Source organism: Bombina bombina, chromosome 7, assembly GCF_027579735.1.
Source record: "Bombina bombina isolate aBomBom1 chromosome 7, aBomBom1.pri, whole genome shotgun sequence".
In the NCBI taxonomy this organism is placed as follows: Eukaryota; Metazoa; Chordata; class Amphibia; order Anura; family Bombinatoridae; genus Bombina; species Bombina bombina.
The window spans coordinates 158,963,443-158,969,442 of record NC_069505.1 but is presented as its reverse complement, the minus strand read 5'-3'; the positions used below and the strand labels follow the sequence as shown (position 1 = coordinate 158,969,442).

General features: G+C 33.2%; 1 protein-coding gene across 2 annotated transcripts in view; it reads left to right on the top strand.

Annotated features, from left to right (window-relative positions):
* The window catches only part of BDNF (brain derived neurotrophic factor), a 95,953-nt gene that overhangs the window by 171 nt on the left and 89,782 nt on the right, over positions 1–6,000 (top strand). The window contains exon 1 of one of the 2 annotated variants that reach the window (XM_053720392.1): positions 1–96. This exon is cut by the window's left edge and continues 171 nt beyond it. The gene's annotated coding sequence lies outside the window, so the exon portion shown is untranslated. Of the gene's footprint in view, positions 97–1,034; positions 1,262–6,000 lie in introns of those variants that run through there. The other variant, XM_053720393.1, reaches the window with a different exon arrangement.

The following is a 6,000-nucleotide window of genomic DNA, read 5'->3' as shown; positions in this document are numbered from 1 at the left end:
TGGAAAGAAACTGAACACTTATTACACAGACTTTTCATCTGAGATACCAAAACGAGTTGATTTGATGAGTTCTTTTCACAAATAGTCACTAAAAAGGTGGGTCCAAATTATTTTCTGTCATTTTAAAATCTGTACATGTGTTGGTAGGAACCTTGCAAAACATTACAGAGCAGTACATTTCCAGCTCTTATAGAAAGCAAGGGGTTAAATGTGACGTTTCTGCTGGTTCCCTTTGTATTACTGTAATGCTATCCAAAAAAAATCATTAATAAAAAAATGATCTTATCTTGATCAAACCGTTAATGTAACGTCCTAGAGGCTGACATATGTTAAATTCATATTGATATATATATATATATATATATATATATATATATATATATATATATATATATATATATATATATTCTTCTATTTAAAATATAGTTTTTATTACTAAACTCAATATATAAAAAAAAATAACTTTTTGGCTTCTCTTTGTTTTGTATTTAGCGATTTAATTCACTAAACTTTTAAAATAATGACAAAAAAATTCTTTAAACATTCGTTGTATTTGTAAACATTAAACTTAGTATTTAAGAATTTGTGATTGCAGGGGAAGAAATATATTTTATAAGGTATTGGCTAAGTTAAAACAGGTGCATGCAGTTTCTGGAAGAAATTTAAAAGCAGCACATCTGACGTTTTTATGCCACAGTTTCATCTCAAAGCCTTTGATATTTAGGAGGAATTCCTAAGAAAAAAAAACTAGTGCTGAAAATTATATAGGTTCCTAGTTTGTGATCTGTGATTTAACCCTATATGTTTTTGATACAGATATGGGGGGGGTTAGGGGAACTTGCATATGTTTTACTAAAGACAGCTCCTATTAACATTTTATGAAGGCTGTGTTGCTGGGGAAGGCAGAGACACTGTACCTTTAAGCTAGAAGCAGTTGTGTAGACTGGATGGAAGTTTGACCAATAGAGCTACAAACAAGGATGTGAATTATTTCTCACTGACAAAAGCCAAGACATTCTGCTCTAAACGTCTTGCAAAACTCAACCAGCAGAGAGGACTAAAGGCAGAGAGAATTGTGCTCTCTCATTCACATTTGATGAAGGAACCTGAGAAGGGCTGCCTATCATTTAGCTGTAGCATGAATCTGCTTTCTATTTTCCAGCTTCCGAGGAGAATGACTTTGCAGAGAGAAACTTTCATATCACCTGTAATCCTTTAAAAAAAAACATAATAAAAAAATAATAATCAAAGAACAAAAAAGGTAGGAGCAGCTCTGATCAGAATGTCGTGTAATCCCTTTGGGGACTCTGGAAGTTGTGGCAGAAATATTGAACTTTGTGTGTGAGCGGTGCATGTAGTTCGATTTGTAAAGCACTCCAGCATGACACCGTTTAATAGATAAAAGGGGGGTAAATATGTATTATTTGCTCTTGGTATGGTACAGAAGGGGTATAAATATGTATTATTTGCTCTTGGTATGATACAGAAGGGGTATAAATATGTATTATTTGCTCTTGGTATGATACAGAAGGGGTATAAATATGTATTATTTGCTCTTGGTATGATACAGAAGGGGTATAAATATGTATTATTTGCTCTTGGTATGGTACAGAAGGGGTATAAATATGTATTATTTGCTCTTGGTATGATACAGAAGGGGTATAAATATGTATTATTTGCTCTTGGTATGATACAGAAGGGGTATAAATATGTATTATTTGCTCATGGTATGATACAGAAGGGGTGTAAATATGTATTATTTGCTCTTGGTATGATACAGAAGGGGTATAAATATGTATTATTTGCTCTTGGTATGATACAGAAGGGGTATAAATATGTATTATTTGCTCTTGGTAAACGATAAAAGGGGTAAAAGTGTACTGTTTGCTCTTGCTATGAGACAGTAGGGCTATAAATATGTATTATTTGCTCTTGGTATGATACAGAAGGGGTATAAATATGTATTATTTGCTCTTGGTATGATACAGAAGGGGTATAAATATGTATTATTTGCTCTTGGTATGATACAGAAGGGGTATAAATATGTATTATTTGCTCTTGGTATGGTACAGAAGGGGTATAAATATGTATTATTTGCTCTTGGTATGATACAGAAGGGGTATAAATATGTATTATTTGCTCTTGGTAAAAGATAAAAGGGATAAAAGTGTACTGTTTGCTCTTGCTATGAGACAGTAGGGCTATAAATATGTATTATTTGCTCTTGGTATGAAATAGAAGGGTGAAAGTGTATTATTTGCTCTTGGTATGGGATAGAAGGGGTGTAAGTGTATTATTTGCTCATGGTATGAGGTAGAAGGGGTGTCAGTGTAGTATTTGCTCTTGATATGATGTAGAAGGGGTGTCAGTGTAGTATTTGCTCTTGATATGATGTAGAAGGGGGTGTAAGTGTATTATTTGCTCTTGGTATATGGGATAGAAGGGGTGTCAGTGTATTATTTGCTCTTGCTATGTGGTAGAAGGGGTGTCAGTGTATTATTTGCTCTTGGTATGAAGTAGGAGGGGTGTCAGTGTATTATTTGCTCTTGGTATGAGGTAGAAGGGGTGTCAGTGTATTATTTGTTCTTGGTATGGGATAGAAGGGGTGTCAGTGTATTATTTGCTCTTGCTATGGGGTAGAAGGGGTGTCAGTGTATTCTTTGCTCTTGGTATGGGATAGAAGGGGTGTCAGTGTATTATTTGCTCTTGGTATGGGATAGAAGGGGTGTCAGTGTATTATTTGCTCTTGGTATGGGATAGAAGGGGTGTCAGTGTATTATTTGCTCTTGGTATGGGATAGAAGGGGTGTCAGTGTATTATTTGCTCTTGGTATGGGATAGAAGGGGTGTCAGTGTATTATTTGCTCTTGGTATGAGGTAGAAGGGGTGTCAGTGTATTATTTGCTCTTGGTATGGGATAGAAGGGGTGTCAGTGTATTATTTGCTCTTGGTATATGGGATAGAAGGGGTGTCAGTGTATTATTTGCTCTTGGTATATGGGATAGAAGGGGTGTCAGTGTATTATTTGCTCTTGGTATATGGGATAGAAGGGGTACCAGTGTATTATTTGCTCTTGATACGAGATAGAAGGGATGAAACTATGTGTCTGTGTATTATTTGTTCTTAGTATGATAAAAGGAGTATAAGTGTATTATTTGTTCTTAGTATGAGATGAAGTTGCAGGATATGAACAAATGGCTAGAGAGATTGCACGTTGCTCCTTTCGATCATTTTTTTTGCCTGGAATTTAACTCATTTATTGCCAGAGATGACTGCAATGCATTATTTAAAGCCCCTGCCCGTCACCCAATGGGTTAAGCAGAGAGTTATTTTAGAGACTTTCATCCCTCAGGGTTTAGATACAGAAGGGTTAATCCACGTTACTGCTGTTGTCCTGGTTAAATTCCTGCTCTACCGCTTCTCACTGTATTTATCTCACTTGGCAACTGGGATTATATAATTAAGTGAAGGTAGTTTTGAACAACACTCTAGTGTGTTTTCTGTATACAATGTTACATGTTTAGTAGCTGGGATATATTTATAGGATTAGTGTGACAACTTTGGGTTTTGTGTCATGTCCTATTTCCATTTTATATTCCTAAAGTGTACTGTATTCTCCAGAAATGATATATCATGTTATTTTTGCATATCTTTAAAGTTCTATATGCTCTGATGTAGTAAAGGGTTATGGTTTTACTTGTGATGCAATTATGTGTTCTCTGTACTTAATCCCGTTGATTCTAAGGCTTAAACTAAAGGTCTCTTCCCCAGCACAATTTTAACATCAGTGCTAAGTGGCTAGTGAAAGTAAATACATCTGATAAGATCAGACCAAAGAGGTTTGTCGATAAAAATACTAGCAAATCCCCACAAAAGAGGACTACCTGGAATAGAGGCATTCATGTAGTGTATGCTTTCATTAGCTCTTGTTGGGTTAAAGAAGTAAGAGGGCGCCCTCTACTGGTAAATATCTGAAAGTCAGCTACTATGCTCAGATGTATATATTGCCTACAAATTGTCAATGAATTTGAGAATTGGTTATCAAGTTCTGCAACAATTGTAATCTTTAAAATAAACGCATATAATGTCTAATACATACTGTATTTTCTGACTTTATTACTTAAAAGCTATATGGTCTTTTTAAATAAAATGTGTGCTATATGCTATACAATTGGCTTATGAAATATGGATGTTTTTCGATTTTTACATCATGATTTTGTAACAGTTTACACATTGTAAATGATTTTGAATAGATAAATGACACAAACTTGATGTGAGCAAAGTAAAGTGAAATGCAAAATTAAAAAAACAATATATCAATGTGTGTGTGTGTGTGTGTGTGTGTATATATGATTTACATATGTAGTTAAAATCCGTATCTCCTCTCTATAAAGGCAATAACTTTTGTTTGATATGAAGGCACAGAAAAAAAATACCAGATATTATTACTTACCCACCCTTTAGTATTTAGTACATTTACATGGATATAATTGGTGCAGACTTTCTGGTTAGGATACAAGTTAAAAAAATAATATATTATATATATATATATATATATATATATATATATATATATATATATAACATACACACACATATATATATATATATATATATATATATATATATATACACACACACACACACACACATATATATATATATACACACACACACATATATACACACACATATATATATATATATATATATATATATATATATATATATATATATATATATATATATATATATATATATATAACATACATACACACACAATTCTATCAGACATGCATACAGTGCCCCCTTTGCCTGAGTGTAGGTAATTACATGATGCATTTCTCTGCACTTTTAGTATTTATCAAATAGACTATAAAGAAAGCACCTTTTATCAAAGATTAAATTATATTCCATTTCCACATTAATTGTACAGAGACATATATCTAACATATATCTGTACACAAATCTATTTCTGTTATACTGTGTAAGAGCAACGCTACAGACACCTCCTAACAAGGATGCAAATGTTTGTGTAAAACAGACTGCATGCTGCTATGTTAAAATCTGGCAGGAAAGGGGATTCTGTTTTCCGACATCATAAAAAACATGCTGTTTAACCCATGGATGACAGAGGGGCGGTAACACTTTGGCAGCCAAAAAAAAAGCCCTTCACATTAGTCATTAGTCACTTTTAAAAGGGTGACACAATATCCCTAGAGGGTGTATTTTGCAGGTAGAGGGGACAGTTTACTAGATTTTTCACACTATTTTTGTTGCTTGCATTGGGCTGTTTTAGTAAAATGCAAAATGTACTTGCTAAAATATAACCTTTAATGGAATCTTAAGCATGTAAGTTACCATAACTGGAATTCCAGACTCAAAAAGCCTTTGTTCTTTCTCTTTGGCAAACTAACACATAGAACTGAAAATGTGGCACATTCTGTATGACAAACTGTGTTTATGTGACCTTTTCACAACCACTATTAATCAGCTTCCCAACTCATTTTGTACCAATATCTTGCCCATTATTTTGTAACCTGTAATATAATGTTTAACTATTTATGAACATACAGCTTTTAACTTTTTTTTCCAGCTAAATGTAATTTAGTTGTTCAGTAGCTATATCCTTCTTGCTATTTTTTTTTGTTCCTCATTCCACAAAAATGGTAAAAAAAAAAAAGTGCTTTATTACCAGTGCTTATATCATAATTATTGAAGTCACATTGATGATATTTTCCGATTGCTTTTTAGCATCATACAAATGACAGATACTTACCTATAGCCTCATTATCCTAAACTGCATGCCCTGCAATTTTTTTTTTTTTTAGTGTAGCTAATATTGATTTTGTTTTCATTATTGTTAATACTATTTTTTTAGCTTGGCTGTCAAAACAAAATGACCAGACCCTCTTCATTTCCAGTCTCAATAGATGCATTTTCTTCAACTGAGAAATGTTTCCTATAGTTCCTTCAGTATCCATCAAATATCTTTATATGT